Genomic DNA, 24,045 nt, shown 5'->3' with positions numbered 1-24,045 from the left:
CCTAGAGCAGAGCAGCCAGCCTAGACTGACTGAACTGAGACCACCAGAGCAGCCAGCCTAGACTGACTGAACTGAGACCCCCAGAGCAGCCAGCCTAGACTGACTGAACTGAGACCCCTAGAGCAGAGCAGCCAGCCTAGACTGGCTGAACTGAGACCCCCAGAGCAGACAGCCTAGACTGACTGAACTGAGACCACCAGAGCAGCCAGCCTAGACAGACTGAACTGAGACCACTAGAGCAGCCAGCCTAGACAGACTGCACTGAGACCCCCAGAGCAGAGCAGCCAGCCTAGACAGACTGAACTGAGACCCCCAGAGCAGCCAGCCTAGACTGACTGAACTGAGACCCCCAGAGCAGCCAGCCTAGACTGACTGAACTGAGACACCCAGAGCAGCCAGCCTAGACTGACTGAACTGAGACCCCCAGAGCAGCCAGCCTAGACTGACTGAACTGAGACACCCAGAGCAGCCAGCCTAGACTGACTGAACTGAGACCCCTAGAGCAGCCAGCCAAACAAACTACTCCTCCTCCCCTCTTCCTTCACTATTGTTTCCCCTCATCCCTCCACCACTCCCTCTCCCCCCTCTCTCTACATGACTCACAGACCCAGCAGCCCAAAGCCAGCCAGGGTATTAGGCCTACCCGCAGATCTGCCCAGATCCCTCGTCAGCATGCGTGGACACACACAGCACAAATCCACAACAAACCCTTTATCCTCTTAGACCTGTGTCTCTGTCTCACCAACTCTCCCTCCTCTCCATCGCTCTTCCTCTGCTCCTATTTTCCCCTCTGATCAGCAGATAGCTACATAACTCCAGATGGCCAGGTCAGGATATGATATGCCTCTCTTAGTAAGAGAAGTCTATTAGGAGGTACGTCACTGCATGGTCAGCCATTACAGAGGGTTTCATCAGCCCTGTTACTAGATATTACATAACATATAGCCTAGCCCTGTTGCTAGTTATGACATAACATTTAGCCTAGCCTAGCCCTGTTGCTAGTTATGACATAACATATAGCCTAGCCTTGTTGCTAGTTATGACATAATATTTAGCCTAGCCTAGCCCTGTTGCTAGTTATGACATAACATATAGCCTAGCCTAGCCCTGTTGCTAGTTATGACATAACATTTAGCCTAGCCTAGCCCTGTTGCTAGTTATGACATAACATATAGCCTAGCCTTGTTGCTAGTTATGACATAATATTTAGCCTAGCCTTGTTGCTAGTTATGACATAATATTTAGCCTAGCCTTGTTGCTAGTTATGACATAATATTTAGCCTAGCCTTGTTGCTAGTTATGACATAACATATAGCCTAGCCTAGTTGCTAGTTATGACATAATATTTAGCCTAGCCTTGTTGCTAGTTATGACATAATATTTAGCCTAGCCTTGTTGCTAGTTATGACATAACATATAGCCTAGCCTAGACCTGTTGCTAGTTATGACATAACATTTAGCCTAGCCTAGACCTGTTGCTAGTTATTACATAACATTTAGCCTAGCCCTGTTACTAGTTATTACATAACATTTAGCCTAGCCCTGTTGCTAGTTATTACATAGCATATAGCCTAGCCTAGCCCTGTTGCTAGTTATTACATAGCATATAGCCTAGCCTAGCCCTGTTGCTAGTTATTACATAGCATATAGCGTAGCCCTGTTACTAGTTATTACATAACATATCGCCTAGCCTTGTTACTAGTTATTACATAACATATAGCCTAGCCTAGACCTGTTGCTAGTTATTACATAACATATAGCCTAGCCTTCTATCTAGTTATTACATAACATATAGCCTAGACCTGTTGCTAGTTATTACATAGCATATAGCCTAGCCTTGTTGCTAGTTATTACATAGCATATAGCGTAGCCCTGTTACTAGTTATTACATAACATATCGCCTAGCCCTGTTGCTAGTTCTTACATAACATGTAGACTAGCTCTGTTAGTTAGTTACTACTTAACATTACCTAGCCCTGTTACTAGTTATTACATAACATATAGCCTAGCCCTGTTACTAGTTATTACATAACATATAGCCTAGCCTTGTATCTAGTTATTACATAACATATAGCCTTGTATCTAGTTATTACATAACATATAGCCTTGTATCTAGTTATTACATAACATATAGCCTAGCCTTGTATCTAGTTATTACATAACATATAGCCTAGCCTTGTTACTAGTTATTACATAACATATAGCCTAGCCTAGACCTGTTGCTAGTTATTACATAACATATAGCCTAGCCTTGTATCTAGTTATTACATAACATATAGCCTAGACCTGTTGCTAGTTATTACATAACATATAGCCTAGCCTAGACCTGTTGCTAGTTATTACATAACATATAGCCTAGCCTTGTATCTAGTTATTACATAACATATAGCCTTGTATCTAGTTATTACATAACATATAGCCTAGACCTGTTGCTAGTTATTACATAACATATAGCCTAGACCTGTTGCTAGTTATTACATAACATATAGCCTAGACCTGTATCTAGTTATTACATAACATATAGCCTAGACCTGTATCTAGTTATTACATAACATATAGCCTAGCCTTGTATCTAGTTATTACATAACATATAGCCTAGCCTTGTATCTAGTTATTACATAACATATAGCCTAGACCTGTATCTAGTTATTACATAACATATAGCCTAGCCTTGTATCTAGTTATTACATAACATATAGCCTAGCCTTGTATCTAGTTATTACATAACATATAGTCGTGGCCAAAAGTTTTGAGAATGACTCAAATATTACTTTTTACCAAGTCTGCTGCCTCAGTTTGTATGATGGCAATATGCATATACTCCAGAATGTTATGAAGAGTGATCAGATGAATTGCAATTAATTGCAAAATCCCTCTTTGCCATGCAAATGAACTGAATCCACAAAAAAACATTTCCACTGCATTTCAGACCTGCCACAAAAGGACCAGCTGACATCATGTCAGTGATTCTCTCGTTAACACAGGTGTGAGTGTTGACGAGGACAAGGCTGGAGATCACTCTGTCATGCTGATTGAGTTGGAATAACAGACTGGAAGCTTCAAAAGGAGGGTGGTGCTTGGAATCATTGTTCTACTACTAGTTACCCCTAGCCTAGACCAGTTATTACTTAACATATAGCCTAGACCTACTACTACCACCTGTCACTACATAACAACTATAGGTCCCAGTCACTGTGACCGGACTCTGCCTGTCTGTTTATTCCTAACAAGGGAGCTTCTTGATGTTGTTGTGGTCTGTGTTTTCTCCAACAGCAGATAAAGAAGCGTGTGCCACAACAGGGTGAACACAACATGATAGCGAGACTGGTCTATATGCGTGTCTGCTGCCACAGTGTAAAGTTGATCAAATCTTAGCAGAAGAAAAGAGGAAGAGAAAACAAAGAGAGAGAGAGAGCGAGACAGAGAAGAGCGAGACAGAGAAGAGCGAGACAGAGAAGAGCGAGAGCGAGAGAGAGAGCAGTCTCTTGATCAGCTGTGCTGGTACCAGACCTTGTGGTATACTGAGCCCGTTAAACCAGAAAGACGTGTTTCACACCACTTGGCTTTTCAAGGTCGGAGCTGGCCTGCTTCCCTCTCTCCCTATTCCCCCTCCCTCTCGCTCTATGGCTCTCTCCCCTCCAGCCTGCCTGCCTCCCTCCCTCCCACCCTCTCTCCTGCCTGCCCGCCCGCCCGCCTGCCTGCCTGCCTGCCTCCCTCCCTCCCTCCCTCCCTCCTCCAGCCTGCCTCCTTCCCACCCTCTCTCCTCCAGCCTGCGTCCCTCCCTCCCAGGCAGAGAATACAGTCCCATGGGGCGACCTACCTAGTGCCTCTTTGTACTGTACACCTCTCTCACTGTTTCTCTCTCTCCCTCCCTCATTCTCCTTCGCTCTTGTTCTCTCTCCCTCCCTTCCTATTTTGCTCTCCCTCCCTCTCTTGTTAGTCTCCCTGCCTCTTTCTTTCTACATCTCAGAGAAAAATAGCATCCTACTCTCCTGGTCTCAGGGAAAGAGGGATGGCAGAGAGATCTGATTCCTCTTTCTCTCTTTAATCCCTCTCTCACTTTCCTCTGAGACCACTACTATATATGCGTCCCAAATGGCACCCTAGTCCCTATATAGTGCAGTACTTTAGACCAGAACCCTCGTCCCTATAAAGTACAGTACTTTAGACCAGAGCCCTAGTCCATATATAGTGCAGTACTTTAGACCAGAGCCCTAGTCCATATATAGTGCAGTACTTTTGAGCAGAGATAGTACTCTACCCCCCCCCCCCACACTCTTTTCCCTTCATCTCCGTATCTCCCTACACATCTCTCTCCCTCGGGCAGGGACCCCACTGTGACCTCTCACCTGGCTGGGGCTGGCTGGCTGAGGTAACAGCCAGGTAATGGGATGGGTGTAGGTGAGAGACATCAACATGAAAGGAGAGTGATTGGAATGACTGATCAGACTAGAACTCCAGACAGTCTTGATTTCATATGTGGGGTTCCAGCCCTGAATGCTGATTGGCTGACGGCCGTGGTATATCAGACCGTATACCACGGGTATGACAAACATTTTATTTTGTCTGCTCATTATTACGTTGGTAACCAGTTTATAATAGCAATAAGGCACCTTGGGGATTTGTGGTATATGGACGAAATACCACGGCTAAAGTCTGTCCGGGCACTCCGCAATGCGTCGTGCATAAGAACAGCCATTAGCTGTGGTATATTGGCCATATACCACACCCCCTCATGCCTCATTTCTTAAATATATGACAGGGGTGGTTTCCATGTCAAACACACAATAGATTTTAAAAAAAAAATAATAATAATAATTGCATAGCTGGCTAAAATTATAAACTAATTATTTTACTGAATAAAAAGACAGTAGAGATTGGAAACAGAATATGTTCTGTTTTGTAATTGGATGCCTTCTAGGGTTGGAAACAGGGAGACAGCATTGTGACAGCATGTATCAGAGACACCATGAAAATATGCTGCTGAAGCCCACCCAGCCAGGCAGTCAGCCAGCCAGGCAGTCAGCCAGCCAGTCACCCAGCCAGGCAGTCACCCAGCCAGGCAGTCACCCAGCCAGGCAGTCAGCCAGCCAGTCATCCAGCCAGTCATCCAGCCAGTCATCCAGCCAGGCAGTCACCCAGCCAGGCAGTCACCCAGCCAGGCAGTCAGCCAGCCAGGCAGTCACCCAGCCAGGCAGTCAGCCAGCCAGGCAGTCACCCAGCCAGGCAGTCACCCAGCCAGGCAGTCACCCATCCAGGCAGTCACCCATCCAGGCAGTCACCCAGCCAGGCAGTCACCCAGCCAGGCAGTCACCCAGCCAGGCAGTCACCCAGCCAGGCAGTCACCCAGCCAGGCAGTCACCCAGCCAGGCAGTCACCCAGCCAGGCAGTCACCCAGCCAGGCAGTCACCCAGCCAGGCAGTCACCCAGCCAGGCAGCTCTGTGCTGTGGATGACTCATCCTAACAACACGACAGAACCCTCAAATCTACACCAGACGGACACTTGAAACACTTTAAGCCACAAAGAGAGAGAGGGAGAGCACCAGAACGGTGAATGTAATTCCACCACTATTGCCAATTCATTTCCCAGTGATACTTCTGCAGTTGTCATGATAACCTTCATGAGGGGGAGTACGAACAAAAACAACCCCTCCTAAAGGGTGAGTATGGTTAGGCCCATGTCTCCAGGCAACCAGCCAACCACTGTGTGTTTTGATTTGAACACAGGCAGCCAATCTGCGTGTACGGAACACATAACCCTGGGAGCTGATTTGGCAGCAGCCGTTTCACTCTGACATGGGATTGGCCGGGGAGGAGAGCAGGCTTCCTGCTTTGTCTGTCCCCATCGGGCCACTCCCTCTGGTGTTAGGGTGAGCTCAGGACAAGCCTTCTCCTGGCAGGATGTGAGGGGGTGGCGAGAGGAGGCACTCAAACACCAAGTACTGTGACAACTCTCCTTAGGAAGAGAGAGAGAGAGAAAGATAGTGGTTCTCCCTCACCTCGCTCTCTTTCTCTAAAACAATACAGAAATACACTATGGAGAAAGAAGGAACAGGACGTCAGAAATAAACTCGATGTCATTGAAGAATCCATAGACTCTAACCACTTCTGGGAAAATTGGAAAACACTAAACAAACACGAAGAATTATCTATCCAAAATGGAGATAAACCACTTCTCCAATCTTTTTGGCCCTTTAACAAAGAACAAACAGCAGAAACATACACATGATCAAATACAACATTTTAGAATCAACTATTAAAGACTCCCAGAACCCACTGGAGGTGTTGATGGTATCCTCAATGAAATGATCAAATATACAGACAACAAATTCCAAATGACTATACTAAAACTCTTTAACATCATCCTTAGCTCTGGCATCTTCCCCAATATTTGGAACCAAGGACTGATCACCCCAATCCACAAAAGTGGAGACAAATTTGACCCCAATAACTACCGTGGGATATGCGTCAACAGTAACCTTGGGAAAATCCTCTGCATTATCATTAACAGCAGACTCGTACATCTCCTCAGTGAAAACAATGTACTGAGCAAATGTCAAATTGGATTTTTATCAAATTACCGTACGACAGACCATGTATTCACCCTGCACACCCTAATTGACAAACAAACAAACCAAAACAAAGGCAAATTCTTGATTTCAAAAAAGCTTGACTCAATTTGGCATGAGGGTCTACTAGACAAATTGATGGAAAGTGGTGTTGGGGAAAAAACATAAAATCCATGAACACAAACAAGTGTGCGGTTAAAATTGGCTAAACAAACATTTTTTTCCACAGGGCCGTGGTGTAAGACAGGGTGCAGCTTAAGTCTCACCCTCTTCAACATATATATCAACGAATTGGCGAGGGCAGCACCCGGCCGCACCCTACTAGAATCTGAAGTCAAATATCTACTGTTTGCTGATGATCTGGTGCTTCTGTCCCTAACCAAGGAGGGTCTACAGCAGCAACACAACACAATCTTGACACATTGGAAACAACAAAAAACTGAGCAAACTAGAATGCTATTTGGCCCTACACAGAGAGTACACAGTGGCAGAATACCTGACCACTGTGACTGACCCAAACTTAAGGAAAGCTTTGACTATGTACAGACTCAGTGAGCATAGCCTTGCTATTGAGAAAGGCCGCCATAGGCAGACATGGCTCTCAATAGAAGATAGGCTAGATCCACACTGCCCACAAAATGAGGTGGAAACTGAGCTGCACTTCCTAACCTCCTGTCCAATGTATGACCATATTAGAGACACATATTTCCCTCAGATTACACAGATCCAAAGAATTTGAAAACAAACCCGATTTTAATAAACTCCCATATCTACTGGGTGAAATCTCAGTGTGACATCACAGCAGCAAGATTTGTTACCTGTTGCCACAAGAAAAGGTCAACCATTGTAAATACAACCCATATTTATGTTGATTTATTTTCCCTTTTGTACTTCAACTATTTGCACAGAATATGACATTCTTTTGGAACTTTTGACAGTGTAATGTTTACTGATATATTTTTTTTATGGTTTATAATCTATTTCACTTGCTTTGGCAATGTAAACATATGTTTCCCATGCCAATAAAACCCTTAAATTGAAATGAGAGAGGAAGACAACAGAGCGAGGGAGACAACAGAGCGAGGGAGACGAGAGCGAGCGAGCGAGATCTCATCATGGTTTACCTCTCACAGGGAGAGATGTGATTTGTAGCCCACAACCTACCTACAGCAAGGTCATTAAATGTATATGGGCTGCATGAGGTAGAGAAGAGGAAAATAAATCATAGAAGGTTTTAAGGAGAGCGAGAGAGAGCAGCAGCCTGGACTGACCAGCTAAACAGAGAGAGAGAGCAGTCTGGACTGACCAGCTAAACAGAGAGAGAGAGCAGTCTGGACTGACCAGCTAAACAGAGAGAGCAGCCTGGACTGACCAGCTAAACAGAGAGAGCAGCCTGGACTGACCAGCTAAACAGAGAGAGAGCAGCCTGGACTAACCAGCTAAACAGAGAGAGAGCAGCCTGGGCTGACCAGCTAAACAGAGAGAGCAGCCTGGACTGACCAGCTAAACAGAGAGAGAGCAGCCTGGACTGACCAGCTAAACAGAGAGAGCAGCCTGGACTGAGCGAACGGTCCAGTCAGTGGAAAAACTACTGCCCTAACAACACAGGGAAGTGATGGCCTCATGTTGTATTCTCTTTTCTTTCTCCCTCTCAGTCTCATCTCTCCCTCTCTTTTCTTTCTCCCTCTCAGTCTCGTCTCTCCCTCTCTCTTTCGTTGTTCTTGGCAGGACTGAGGGCTAAATTCTACTGTGCTGTGCGGACTGAGGGAGCTGAGTGGATGGAGGGAAGGAGAGAGAGGGAGCTGAGTGGATGGAGGGAAGGAGAGAGAGGGAGCTGAGTGGATGGAGGGAAGGAGAGAGAGGGAGATGAGTGGAGGGAGGGAAGGAGAGAGAGGGAGATGAGTGGAGGGAGAGAAGGAGAGAGAGGGAGCTGAGTGGAGGGAGAGAAGGAGAGAGAGGGAGCTGAGTGGAGGGAGAGAAGGAGAGAGAGGGAGCTGAGTGGAGGGAGAGAAGGAGAGAGAGGGAGCTGAGTGGAGCGAGAGTGGGAGGGAAGGAGAGAGAGGGAGATGAGTGGAGGGAGAGAAGGAGAGAGATGGAGCTGAGTGGAGGGTGAGAAGGAGAGAGAGGGAGCTGAGTGGAGGGAGAGAAGGAGAGAGATGGAGCTGAGTAGAGGGAGAGCGGGAGGGAGGGAGCTGAGTGGAGGGAGGGAAGGAGAGAGAGGGAGCTGAGTGGAGGGTGAGAAGGAGAGAGAGGGAGCTGAGTGGAGGGTGAGAAGGAGAGAGAGGGAGCTGAGTAGAGGGAGAGCGGGAGGGAAGGAGAGAGAGGGAGCTGAGTGGAGGGAGAGAAGGAGAGAGGGAGCTGAGTGGAGGGTGAGAAGGAGAGAGGGAGCTGAGTGGAGGGTGAGAAGGAGAGAGAGGGAGCTGAGTGGAGGGTGAGAAGGAGAGAGAGGGAGCTGAGTGGAGGGAGAGAAGGAGAGAGAGGGAGCTGAGTGGAGGGAGAGAAGGAGAGAGAGGGAGCTGAGTGGAGCGAGAGTGGGAGGGAAGGAACTGTGTGCCACAGGGAGACCGAGGCTCCACTCCAGTAGGAAGACACTGCTGACCTTGCCAAGCCTCCATACTGCCTCCACAAGCCTTCCTGTTGTCTGGGCTGACAGATCCTCTAGACAGGGGGTATCAAAAATACGGCCCTGTGGGATGGATGCGGCCCCGCGAGCACATTCAATTCAGCACCCTGGTTGTTTGAGTAAAACATTTATTTTTGGGGGGTGGGAAAAACAGACTCAATCAATAATGGACATACCTTTATAGTCTCACCACTCTGTCCAGCTTGCTAACGTCCATCGAGACGGAAGCTAGACAGTCCGGGAACATCGGAAATTCCAAAAGCGATGGATAGAGGACTATTTGTCAAATTTTATCGGCGTGGAAGTATGTTAAGCCCTCAGGACATTGAAGAACTGAATTCAACACACTGGGTGAAATGGGTTTAGGTTCTGGGTTCACCTCTCCACAGTGACAGACGTCTTCCAGCTACAAACCTGAACAAAACACAACCAGTAAAGTGTTTCTTCCATGAAGAGGAGCAGAGTAAAACCCAGCTCGATGACAGCTACACCTGCTGAGTAGTACCTCACCACATCCCTTATCTTGTCAGTATGATTACAGGGAGGATGTGATAACACCATCAGCAGATTCCAAACATCAGACAGTCCAATGATAAATTACCCCCACTGCCGAGGTTCAAATCCAGATCGCTGCCTGATAACATGTCCTTTTAAATGTAACCTTTATTTAACCAGAGACCTGGTCGTTGTGGACCTGGTCGTTGTGGACCTGGTCGAGGTGGACCTGGTCGAGGTGGACCTGGTCGAGGTGGACCTGGTCGTTATGGACCTTATGGACCTGGTCGTTGTGGACCTGGTCGAGGTGGACCTGGTCGTTATGGACCTTATGGACCTGGTCGTTGTGGACCTGGTCATTGTGGACCTGGTCGTTGTGGACCTGGTCGTTGTGGACCTGGTCGTTGTGGACCTGGTCGTTATGGAGCTGGTCGTTTTGGAGCTGCAAAATTCATGCCTCCAGCTGTAGACAGTAAATACAATCTAAGAGCTTTGGGACACTGGTCCCACAAACAAACAACTTATCCAGACATCAATAAGGAACGCTCCAGTCAACTCACAGGTGTGTTGTACTACTCATCTGTGTTAAATGCTCCAGTCAACTCACAGGTGTGTTGTACTACTCCTCTGTGTTAAATGCCCCAGTCAACTCACAGGTGTGTTGTACTACTCATCTGTGTTATATGCTCCAGTCAACTCACAGGTGTGTTGTACTACTCATCTGTGTTATATGTTCCTGTCAACTCACAGGTGTGTTGTACTACTCATCTGTGTTATATGTTCCTGTCAACTCACAGGTGTGTTGTACTACTCATCTGTGTTATATGTTCCAGTCAGCAAGTACAACAGAGGTTGGTTGTATCCCTGAGAGGACAGGGGAAATACCTCCCCATGTCTCCCACTATTATACAGGATCCTTCTGCTGTGAAGACAACAAGTCCTCTCCTCTCTCCTGGGTACTGTTAGTTAACATCCTGGTACAAGTCCTCTCCTGGGAACTCCAATTGCAGCCTGGCATGCTCCTCCAATTGCAGCCTGGCATGCTCCTCCAATTGCAGCCTGGCATGCTCCTCCAATAGCAGCCATTCCCACACCGCCACCAGACCCCCCCCAAGCCATTCCCACACCGCCACCAGACCCCCCCCCAAGCCATTCCCACACCAGACCTCCCCCCCAAGCCATTCCCACACCGCCACCAGACCCTCCCCCCCCAAGCCATTCCCACACCGCCACCAGACCCCCCCCCAAGCCATTCCCACACCAGACCCCCCCAAGCCATTCCCACACCGCCACCAACCCCCCCCCCCCCCCCCCATTCCCACACCGCCACCAGACCCCCCCCCCAAGCCATTCCAACAACACCACCAGAACCCCCCCCCCCCACAGCCATTCCCACAACACCACGAGACCCCCCTCAGCCATTCCCACAACACCACTAACCCCCCCCCCCAGGCATTCCCACAACACCACCAGACCCCCCCACCCCCCACAGCCATTCCCACAACACCACGAGACCTCCCCCCCTCCAGCCATTCCCACAACACCACGAGACCCCCCCAGCCATTCCCACAACACCACGAGACCCCTCCAGCCATTCCCACAACACCACGAGACCCCCCCCAGCCATTCCCACAACACCACTAACACCCCCCCCCCCCCTCCAGCCATTCCCACAACACCACTAACACCCCCCCCCCTCCAGCCATTCCCACAACACCACCAGACCCCCCCCACCCATTCCCACAACACCACTAACCCCCCCCCCCCTCCAGCCATTCCCACAACACCACTAACCCCCCCCCCCCCCAGGCATTCCCACAACACCACCAGACCCCCCCACCCCCCCACAGCCATTCCCACAACACCACGAGACCTCCCCCCTCCAGCCATTCCCACAACACCACGAGACCCCCCCAGCCATTCCCACAACACCACTAACCCCCCCCCTCCAGCCATTCCCACAACACCACTAACCCCCCCCCTCCAGCCATTCCCACAACACCACTAACCCCCCCCCCCAGCCATTCCCACAACACCACTAACCCCCCCCCCCTCCAGCCATTCCCACAACACCACTAACCCCCCCCCCCCTCCAGCCATTCCCACAACACCACTAACCCCCCCCCCCCTCCAGCCATTTCCACAACACCACTAATCCCCGCCCCCCCCCTCCAGCCATTCCCACAACACCAAAGACCCCAACTTTTTATTTTTTCACAATGCTCTATTTTCAGGGATAAAAACGCTCGTTGCTAGGAAACTCGGGGTAGGTGAGTGAACGCAAGCTCAAGCTAGAGGGAGAAAATAAAGGCAGGAAGAGAGAGCTACTCTGTCTAAGAGTACTCCTCCAGGGAGACGCTTCATATCCAGTGATTAGTACCATCTTCTACAGGCCTCACCTCCCCACAGCCATTAGAAAAGCTCCTGACGGACCCACTACACCGGACCCAGCCACAGAACAGTTAAGATGTAGACCCACTACAGTGTACCCAGCCACAGAACAGTTAAGATGTAGACCCACTACACTGTACCCAAACACAGAACAGTTAAGCTGTAGACCCACTACACTGTACCCAGCCACAGAACAGTTAAGATGTAGACTCACTACACTGGACCCAGCCACAGAACAGTTAAGACGTAGACCCACTACAGTGTACCCAAACACAGAACAGTTAAGATGTAGACCCACTACACTGGACCCAGCCACAGAACAGTTAAGATGTAGACCCACTACAGTGTACCCAAACACAGAACAGTTAAGATGTAGACCCACTACACTGTACCCAGCCACAGAACAGTTAAGATGTAGACCCACTACACTGTACCCAGCCACAGAACAGTTAAGATGTAGACCCACTACACTGTACCCAGCCACAGAACAGTTAAGATGTAGACCCACTACACTGTACCCAGCCACAGAACAGTTAAGATGTAGACCCACTACACTGGACCCAGCCACAGAACAGTTAAGATGTAGACCCACTACACTGTACCCAGCCACAGAACAGTTAAGCTGTAGACCCACTACACTGTACCCAGCCACAGAACAGTTAAGCTGTAGACCCACTACACTGTACCCAGCCACAGAACAGTTAAGCTGTAGACCCACTACACTGTACCCAGCCACAGAACAGTTAAGATGTAGACCCACTACACTGTACCCAGCCCCAGAACAGTTAAGCCGTAGACCCACTACACTGTACCCAGCCCCAGAACAGTTAAGCCGTAGACCCACTACACTGGACCCAGCCACAGAACAGTTAAGCTGTAGACCCACTACACTGTACCCAGCCACAGAACAGTTAAGCCTATGTAATGACTATGTAATGACTATGTAATGACTATGTAATGACTATGTTCTTCATGTAAACGTATCCTTCCTCTCTCCCTTGAAGTAACCTCATCTCTGATCGAACACGACTGGACTACCATCGACAACAATGTAGTAGTGTATAGTAAAGCAATCAGGCCAGAGGGGGTGTGGTATATGGCCAATATAACACGGCTACGGGCTATTCGCATGCACGACGCAACGTGGAGTGCCTGGATACAGCCCTTAGCTGTGGTATATTGGTCATATACCACACCTCTGGGGGTGCCTTATTGCTATTATAAACTGGTTACGAACGTAATTAGAGCAGTAACAATTGTCATACCCATAGTTTACGATCTGATATACCATGGCTTTCAGCCAATCAGCATTCAAGTCTCTCCCCTCCTCAAGACATCAACACTAGAGACTCATAGACCTGTATCCCTTCTTTATTTTCTTACCAAAACACTAGAGTGTTCTGTCTCTGCTCAACTTTCTCATCTCTCTCAGAACAATGTTCTGGACCCTAACCAGTCATTCTTCAAGATGGGCCACTCAACCAAGACTGCTCTTCTCTGTGCCACACAGGCTGTCCTCACTGCAAAAGCTGACTCTCTCTTCTGTTCTCATCCTCCTAGATCTATCCACTGCCATTGAGACCTGTGCACCATACTCCTCTCCCGCCTCGCAGGGCTGGGTGTCTCAGGCTCTGCACACTCCTGCCTGGCAGGCTGCTCATACCAGGTGACGTGGAGAGGATCTGTGTCTGCACCACGTACTCTCACTACTGGTGTCCCCCAGGGCTTAGTTCTAGGCCCTCTCCTCTTCTCTCTATACACCAAGTCACTCGGCTTCGTCATATCCTCACATGGTCTCTCCTATCATTGCTATGCGGATGGACCTCTCCTCTTCTCTCTATACACCAAGTAACTCTGCTCCGTCATATCCTCACATGGTCTCTCCTATCATTGCTATGCGGATGGACCTCTCCTCTTCTCTCTATACACCAAGTCACTCTGCTCCGTCATATCCTCATATGGTCTCTCCTATCATTGCTATGAGGATGACAACTACATTTCTGACATGTCTGCGTGACTGGCAGATATCTCAGCTTGGATGTCGGTCCACCACCTCAAGCTCGATAAGACTGAGCTGCTCTTCCTCCCGAGGAAGGCCTGCCTGCTCAATGACCTCTCCATCATGATTGCCAACGCCAGTGTCGCCTTCCCAGAATGCAAAGAACCTTGGTGTGACCCTGGTCAACACCTTGTTCTCTCCAAACATCAAAGCAGTGACTCACTCCTGCAGGTTCATTCTTTACAACATCCGTAGAGTACGACTCTACCTCACACAGGAAGCGGTGCAGGGAACTATTCCAGGCACGTCATCTCCCGTCTGGACTACTGCAACTCTCTGTTGGCTGGGCTCCCTGCTTGTGTCATCACATCCCTACAAATTACCCAGAACTCTGCAGCCCTTCTGGTTTTCAACCTTCCCAAATCCTCTCATGTCACCCCACTCCTCCACACACTCCACTGGCTTCCATTCACTACAATACCATGGTACATACCTATGGAACAGCCAGAGGAACGGTCCCTCCCTACCTACAGGCTATGTTCAAACCCTACACCCCAACACTCCATTCTACCGCCTCTGGTCTCCTGGCTCTCTCACCCCTACGGGAGGGTAGCTCCCACTCAGCCCAGACCAAGCACTTCTCTGTCCTGGCACCCCAATGGTGGAACCAGCTTCCCCCTGAAGCTAGGACAGCAGAGTCCCTGCACATGTTCCAAAAACATTTGAACCCCCCCCCCCCCTCCCCCCAGCTCTGACTCTGCTGATAGCACGTTTCCTAAATAAAGTAGCTTACTTTGACTGAGACACTGTATGTGGTTGTCTCACCTAGCCTAGATATCTGAAGATGAATAGACTAACTGAAAGCCACTCTGGCTAAGAGCGTGTGCTAAATGACTGAAATGTATTGTGTCAGATCAGTTAGGCCTATTACTAGAATAAACTCATGCATTTTATTGATGAATGCATTTTATTGATTGAGAACTTGAAAGAAGTCAGGAATTTTTTCTAAAGTCTCCAGTCAGAGCTGTCAGTGTTTTCCTGCCAGAAAACTCTCGTCCCCACGGTGAAGTGGTGTGTGTGTGTGTGTGTGTATCACGTGTAGTGTGTCAGCAGGCAGGGTGTGTAGGGGCAGCAGAGAACTGATGGGACATTGACCTGTAAAAGATTCTAGCTGATGGGGAACAGACACACACACGAGAATGGCTACATGGCACAGAGACACACACATGTAAACTCATGTACTTAATGTACACAAACACTTGTGCATTTGAACACACTTGCACCACACAGACACACACACTACTCAACAGCTGATGATAGAGAGCCGTTCATAGCTACAGATATACCCTCACCTGAACCCTGCTGACAATGACACACGAGAGAGAGAGTGAGAGAGCAAGAGAGAGACCACTTATACCCCGATGAGTGGAGTAGGCTACCTCTCAGCATTTGGGCCTGTACTCATTCACAAAGCATCTCATGATCGCTGATCTAGGATCAGGTCCCCCACATCCATACAATCTTATTCATTATGATCTATTATGTAATATGGAAAACTAGTGACTCAGAGTAGGAGTGCTGATCTAAGATCAGTTCTTCATTTTAAATCATAATGAATAAGAGCTTATGGACATGGACGAACCTGATCCTAGTTCAGCACTTACTCTGAGATGTGTTATACATATGAATATGGAGCAACTGGTCTATTAAAAAGGCTAAACTAAGGTACTCTGTGTAGAGTGTAATTGATTGACTATTATATAAACATGGGTTCCACCCAGCAGCATCCCACCCTGCATCCCACTGCTGGCTTGCTTCTGAAGCGAAACAGGGATTACATTTATAATTAGCTGCTGTCAAAGCTACTCTTCCTGGGGTCCAGCAAAAAGAAGGCAGTTTATACCATTTTTTAAACATTACAATACACTCACAACACACTGTCTGCCCTCAGGCCCCTAACTCCACCACATATCTACAGTACTAAACCCATGTGTATGGATAGTGCGTATGTTATCATGTGTATGTCTGTGCCAATGTTTGTGTTGCTTCACAGTCTCAGCTGTTCCATAAGGTGTTTTTTTATCTGTTTTTAAACCTAATTTTACTGCTTGTGTCAGTTACCTGATGTGGAATAAGAGTTCCATGTAGTTATGGCTCTATGTAGTACTGTGCGCCTGGACTTGGGGACTGTGAAGAGACCTCTTGTGGCTTGTCTTGTGGGGTATGTATGGGTGTCCGAGCTTTGTGCCAGTAGTTTAGACAGACAGCGCGGTGCATTCAACATGTCAATACCTCTCATAAATAAAAGTAGTGATGAAGTCAATCTCTCGTCCACTTTCAGCCAGGAGAGATTGACATGCATATTATTAATATTAGCTCTCTGTATAGATCCAAGGGCCAGCCGTGCTGCCCTTTCTGAGCCAATTGCAATTTTCCTAAGTCCTTTTTTGTGGCACCTGACCACACGACTGAACAGTAGTCAAGGTACGACAAAACTAGGGCCTGTAGGACCTGCCTTGTTGATAGTGTTGTTAAGAAGGTAGAAACTAGGGCCTGTAGGACCTGCCTTGTTGATAGTGCTGTTAAGAAGGTAGAAACTAGGGCCTGTAGGACCTGCCTTGTTGATAGTGTTGTTAAGAAGGTAGAAACTAGGGCCTGTAGGACCTGCCTTGTTGATAGTGTTGTTAAGAAGGTAGAAACTAGGGCCTGTAGGACCTGCCTTGTTGATAGTGTTGTTAAGAAGGCAGAGTATTGCTTTATTATAGACAGACCATGACAGATTACAAGTTTACAATCTAGGGTTACTCCAAGCAGTTTAGTCATCTCAACTTACTCAATTTCCACATGATTTATTACAAGATTTAGTTGAGGTTTAGGGTTTAGTGAGTGTTTTGTTCCAAATACAATACTTTTAGTTTTACAAATATTTAGGGCCAATTTATTCCTTGCCACCCACTCTGAAACTAACTGCAGCTCTTTGTTGAGTGTTGCAGTCATTTCAGTCACTATAGTAGCTGACTGTGTATTGTGTTGAGTCATCTGCATACATAGAAACTCTGGCTTTACTCAAAGTCAGTGGCATGTCGTTGGTAAAAATTGTAAAAAGCCATGGGCCGAGACAGCTACCCTGGGGAATTCCTGATTCTAACTGGATTATATTTGATAGGCTTCCATTAAAGAACACCCTCTGTGTTCTGTTAGACAGCTAACTCTTTATCCACATCATAGCAGGGGGTGTAAAGCCATAACACCCTCTGTGTTCTGTTAGACAGCTAACTCTTTATCCACATTAGAGCAGGGGGTGTAAAGCCATAACACACGATTTTCCAGCAGCAGACTATGATCAATAATGTCAAAAGCTGCACTGAAATCTAACAAGACAGTCCCCATAAATAATTTTATCATCAATGTCCCTTAGCTAATCAGTCATTTGTGTAAGTGCTGTGCTTGTTGAGTCTCCTTCCTCATAAAGCATGCTGAAATTCTGTTGTCAATTTGTTTACTGTGAAATCACATTGTATCTGGTCAACCACAATTTTTTCCAGAAGTTTACTAAGGGTTGGTCCTGGTCAGACCCTGGATGGGAGACCAGATGCTGCTGGAAGTGGTGTTGGAGGGCCAGTAGGAGGCACCCTTTCCTCTGGTCTAAAATAAAATATCCCAATGCTCCAGGGCAGTGATTGGAGACATTGTCTTGTGTAGACAATCACAGGGTGCTGTCTTTCAGATGGGACGTTAAACAGGTGTCCTGACTCTCTGTGGTCACTAAAGATCCCATGGTACTTAGTGTAATAGTAGGGGTGGTAACCCCAGTGACCTGACTAAATTTCCTATCTGGTCTTCATACCATCATGACCACCTAATCATCCCCAGTTTACAATTGGCTCATTCAACCCCCCTCCTCTCCCCTGTAACTATTCCCCAGGTCGTTGCTGTAAATTAATGTGTTCTCAGTCAACTTACCTGGTAAAACAAGGGTTAAATAACAACAACAAAAAACAGAGCCTGACCAATCACATAGTGATTTACCTCATGACCTAAGGGTGTATATTCTCAAGAGACTAAACGGTCTTCCTCTCCGTCTTCTCATCCAGCTGCACTTCAGCAAGACGACGGGAATAACAAACAGTTATTCCTTCTGTTCCTATAGTCATTACCCAGGTTGTCTCCTGGGTAGCCACCACACACAGTACTGTATAGTACACTGCTAACATTGACGTGTACACTGTGGGCCTACCAATGTGTGAAACAGTATACACCAGAAACGTAGGGTCTTCATTGGGGCCTTCACTCATATTCTAGAGTGGCCTCCTCCTCCTCGTCTCCTTTCCTTCCTTCAGGAATGATCTGACAGAACCTGAAGCTACGGAGGTTTCTGGTGTGGGTGGGGAGCTACCAGTACCACCCACAGTACCACCATTATCCTGCAGATGTATGCATAGTATACCTGCTACACCAGACAGTGTGAAATATCATACATCAGAAATGTAGGGTCTTGATTGGTCCCTTTGATTTTACTTTAAAAAGAGCAATGCTGCCATTGGCCTCTCGTTTTGTTCCCTCCCTCTTTTATTTGACCTCCTCCCTCGTTCCGTTCCCTCCGTTATCAGGGCTGTGTGTGTGTGTGTGTGTGTGTGTGTGTGTGTGTGTGTGTGTGTGTGTGTGTGTGTGGCAGCCCTGGCTACGAGATAATCTCTTTGTGGAGACACTTTAGTGCACTCCTGCATGTGGAAATGGAAGCAAACAGCTGTTCCTCACAGAGAAGACATCCTCCACCCTTCCTCCTGCTCCCCCTCCTGCTCACTCGTTCTGTTTTGTTATACTTGTGGTATACTGTCTGATATACTATGGCTTTCAGCCAATCAACATTCAGGGCTCAAACCACCCAGTGTATAATGGTGTATAGATAATGATTCAGTTGGCATGCCTGCAGCCCTGCACTTCAGACACTCAGTTCCCTGTGGGGACGCACACACGCACGCACACACAAGCTTACAGACCAACACACTCACACGTAAATACACATACACGCTCTGACATGGCCATGCGTGGGTTACTAATGCCCTCATCACATCTCTCCCTTCTCTGAGATGGTTCACATCATTAGTGTGTGTAAGGCAGGGACAATTACATGGCCCGACACACACACACACACACACAATGAATAATCCGGCGCACGCAGCATGAGTTTGAAGGACGAGAGGAATATTGCTGGTGAGGCTGTTTAACTGAGGTCATGTTTCTATTGATGACGATGCCGGTGTGACTGTCTGAGTGAGAGACTGACTGCTGGCGAATCGAGTGAGAGACATCAGGCAGGTAGTTAGTTAGCGTAGCACGTCTGTGAGTAATCTAGACTGCGGGGTTAAATTTGACAGGGCCCGGTTGAATACTACATCTTACGTGTTTCCCTTAAGGGTTTACCTTAAGGTATAACTTCCCCTTGCCTACAGGAATTTAAGGATGTTGCATATAGCCCCTCAAACATTTCATTAGTTAAGGGCATCATTTAAGGGTTTTATGGCAGTTTGAAGGCATGTATGGCAGAAAGAGTCTTGGTTACCATGGAGATGACCCGATTCACTGACTGAAAGTCTCAGAGATCACATAGATTTTTGGAAGATCGCAAAATAGAACTTCTACATCCAAGACAGGAAAAAACCTTTCATTCAGAAGACAACATTTCCTTTAGTTACTTTTTTTCTCTGAACTTGTTTCAATTACTTTCTAACATGTCAAGCTAACTTACAGAGTAGCTTGCTAGCTAACCAGCAGGCTCTGTAGCCATGGATTGTGCACCTTCCATTGTTTAGCTAAGTAGCTAGCTAACTAACCAGCAGGCTTTGTAGCCATGGATTGTGCACCTTCCATTGTTTAGCTAAGTAGCTAGCTAGCTAACCAGCAGGCTCTGTAGCCATGGATTGTGCACCTTCCATTGTTTAGCTAAGTAGCTAGCTAGCTAACCAGCAGGCTTTGTAGCCATGGATTGTGCACCTTCCATTGTTTAGCTAAGTAGCTAGCTAACTAACCAGCAGGCTTTGTAGCCATGGATTGTGCACCTTCCATTGTTTAGCTAAGTAGCTAGCTAGCTAACCAGCAGGCTCTGTAGCCATGGATTGTGCACCTTCCATTGTTTAGCTAAGTAGCTAGCTAGCTAATCAGCAGGCTTTGTAGCCATGGATTGTGCACCTTCCATTGTTTAGCTAAGTAGCTAGCTAGCTAACCAGCAGGCTCTGTAGCCATGGATTGCGCACCTTCCATTGTTTGGCTATGTAGCTAGCTAGCTAACCAGCAGGCTCTGTAGCCATGGATTGTGCACCTTCCATTGTTTAGCTAAGTAGCTAGCTAGCTAACCAGCAGGCTTTGTAGCCATGGATTGTGCACCTTCCATTGTTTAGCTAAGTAGCTAACGTAAACTCGTACGTCGCCTTGGTCCGTACAATTGCCCTTATTTTAGCGCCCCAAAAACGTAATACTTCCAGATTGACTGTAATGTCAATACCATTGTAAAGCACAATTTCTCCCCTTTCTAACAGAATAAATTACATGACCTAAACGCTGCCCGTTTCTGCATAATTCAAGCAGGCAATGAGCCCCGTCGGGTCTTTTTCAAAATGGCAGGAGAGGAGATGAGTGGGGAAACAGTTTTTTTTTCCACTCGACTGTCCAACTTATCACCTTATCGCCTCTAATATGTAAATAAAACCCTATAAAGAGTTTATATAACGTGTCATTACAGACCTATTAAAGAGTTTATATAACGTGTCATTACAGACCTATTGGAAGGTTTGTGTCAAATTTGAATTGGGTTTTTAGGGCGGGGCTAAAGTGATCTTAGAAGTAAACAGCGGCTTTGAGAATGATGATCGCATGCAATGATGACAAAAAAAATGACTCGCTATCCCCCTTACCCCCGTCACTGTCCATTTCTTGTTTTTAAAGGATGATAGAAGTGCTACACCTGGTGGAGAGAGGTTGTAAGACAGAAATAGTTGCTTTGTGCGTGCAGTACGCTACGACATGACACATCACGATGTAAAGGAGGGTCCGTTTTATCAACTTTTGTCCAATACTATAGAGCCATTACCATGTCGATCAACGCTTGAATAGAAACCTAGTTCACACCCCCAATTTTGATGTCAACACAGTCGCTACAATCCCATTAGTTTTCTTTGTAGCCTCGTTTGAATGTTGCGGTTGCGCACATTTGTACGGAATGGGGTGAGTTTACGCTAGCTAGCTAACCAGCAGGCTTTGTAGCCATGGATTGTGCACCTTCCATTGTTTAGCTAAGTAGCTGGCGGATGTTTTCCTTCTGAAACCAGGGCAGGGGAAAGCAACATTCACCTCCACATAGGCTGCGTTCATTAATATCTATACTGAATGAAGCACTTCAGGGACCTCATGTGCACCCTTACATTTTACACTTCATTTAAGGGGGGAAATCCCTTCAGAATGTTTTGTGTAACTGACTAAAAGTTAAGGAATAACTTCAAGATGTTTTATGCAACTGCAGCAGGTAGCCTAGTGGTTAGAGCGTTGGACTAGTAACCGAAAGGTTGCAAGATCGAATCCCCGAGCGGACAATTATTTTTTTTAAATTAAAAAATCTGTCGTTCGTTCGGCCCCTGAACAAGGCAGTTAACCCACTGTTCCTAGACCGTCATTAAAAATAAGAACATGTTCTTAACTGACTTGCCTAGTTAAATAAAGCATTTAAAAACCGGGCCCAAGTCCTCGGTGAAGCTCTCTTTAACCGATTAGGCCACATTGTTTCTGGCACATCAGCTGCTGCAGAACAATCATTATGAGGACTGGGAGTGGAGACCAGGCAGCGGGGTCCGTCAGTGGAGTGGAGACCAGGCAGCAGGGTCCGTCAGTGGAGACCAGGCAGCGGGGTCCGTCAGTGGAGACCAGGCAGCGGGGTCCGTCAGTGGAGACCAGGCAGCGGGGTCCGTCAGTGGAGACCAGGCAGCGGGGTCCGTCAGTGGAGACCAGGCAGCGGGGTCCGTCAGTGGAGACCAGGCAGCGGGGTCCGTCAGTGGAGACCAGGCAGCGGGGTCCGTCAGTGGAGACCAGGCAGCGGGGTCCGTCAGTGGAGACCAGGCAGCGGGGTCCGTCAGTGGAGACCAGGCAGCGGGGTCCGTCAGTGGAGACCAGGCAGCGGGGTCCGTCAGTGGAGACCAGGTAGCGGGGTCCGTCAGTGGAGACCAGGTAGCGGGGTCCGTCAGTGGAGACCAGGCAGCGGGGTCCGTCAGTGGAGACCAGGCAGCGGGGTCCCTCAGTGGAGTGGAGACCAGGCAGCGGGGTCCGTCAGTGGAGTGGAGACCAGGCAGCGGGGTCCGTCAGTGGAGACCAGGCAGCGGGGTCCGTCAGTGCTAACTCAGAGTCTGTGAGTTTCTTAATGCTGCTGTACCAACTCATGGATACTAGGGTGGCTGGGGGGGGGGGGCAGTTGTCCTAACCAACTCATGGATACTAGGGTGGCTGGGGGACAGTTGTCCTAACCAACTCATGGATACTAGGGTGGCTGGGGGACAGTTGTCCTAACCAACTCATGGATACTAGGGTGGCTGGGGGACAGTTGTCCTAACCAACTCATGGATACTAGGGTGGCTGGGGGACAGTTGTCCTAACCAACTCATGGATACTAGGGTGGCTGGGGGACAGTTGTCCTAACCAACTCATGGATACTAGGGTGGCTGGGGGACAGTTGTCCTAACCAACTCATGGATACTAGGGTGGCTGGGGGACAGTTGTCCTAACCAACTCATGGATACTAGGGTGGCTGGGGGGCAGTTGTCCTAACCAACTCATGGATACTAGGGTGGCTGGGGGGCAGTTGTCCTAACCAACTCATGGATACTAGGGTGGCTGGGGGGGGGGGGGCAGTTGTCCTAACCAACTCATGGATACTAGGGTGGCTGGGGGGGACAGTTGTCCTAACCAACTCATGGATACTAGGGTGGCTGGGGGGGGGGGCAGTTGTCCTAACCAACTCATGGATACTAGGGTGGCTGGGGGACAGTTGTCCTAACCAACTCATGGATACTAGGGTGGCTGGGGGGGGGGGGCAGTTGTCCTAACCAACTCATGGATACTAGGGTGGCTGGGGGACAGTTGTCCTAACCAACTCATGGATACTAGGGTTGCTGAGGGACAGTTGTCCTAACCAACTCATGGATACTAGGGTGGCTGGGGGGGGACAGTTGTCCTAACCAACTCATGGACACTAGGGTAGCTGGGGGACGGTTGTCATAACTTCCAAAATACCAGCCAAGCTCTGCTCCTGAACCAAGCTGAAGGGAGGATGATCTCAATATACAACCAGACCCAGTGTTCACCCTCCGCTGCCCAGCTTTAGATTAAATTACAATTAGTGTATTACATCATAGGGTTCTAAATGTCAAGTGAACGTAGCGATATTTCCAAGTTCTAGAATCAGCTCTTTATTCCGTGTTAAAGAACATTCTGAGAGAGAGAGACAGAGGCCTGGGAAAAGACTAGCATTTGATTAGAACTCATTTTTTACCTTGGCAGCATCCCAAATGGCACCCTATTCCCTATATTAAAGCTCTGGTCAAAAATGGTGCAATAAATAGGGAGACAATTGGGACAAAGCCCTTGAAAGCCTCTATTCAAGGGCTCCATATTGGATTTAGTAGAAGCAGGGTGAAAAATGATCTGATGGTTGCCAGTGGCAGCCTCGCAGAGGGAGAGGATATCCCTGATAGCAGCATAGCCTGGGCTTTGGAAGGGGATGTGTGTAACGCAGCATTTCAAATCATTCAAACAGAACAAACCCCTTCAAACAGGACTAGAGGCTTTAGCTTACAGCCCGCTCAGCATTAAGAGATATCCCGAAAACATTCAGAAGTGGATTTCATTTCATTTCACACGAGCCCTATTATTTCTTTAGTCTGTAGTTCTGTAAAACCAAGGCCGTGTTATGATGATAGTCTACTCC

General features: G+C 47.8%; 1 protein-coding gene across 1 annotated transcript in view; it reads right to left on the bottom strand.

Annotated features, from left to right (window-relative positions):
- The window catches only part of LOC109877048 (lysine-specific demethylase RSBN1L), an 89,966-nt gene that overhangs the window by 40,290 nt on the left and 25,631 nt on the right, over positions 1 to 24,045 (bottom strand). The window lies entirely within an intron of this gene.

Source organism: Oncorhynchus kisutch, unplaced genomic scaffold (assembly GCF_002021735.2).
Source record: "Oncorhynchus kisutch isolate 150728-3 unplaced genomic scaffold, Okis_V2 Okis09a-Okis19a_hom, whole genome shotgun sequence".
In the NCBI taxonomy this organism is placed as follows: Eukaryota; Metazoa; Chordata; class Actinopteri; order Salmoniformes; family Salmonidae; genus Oncorhynchus; species Oncorhynchus kisutch.
The sequence above is the reverse complement of the archived record's forward strand: the minus strand, read 5'-3'. Positions and strand labels throughout refer to the sequence as shown.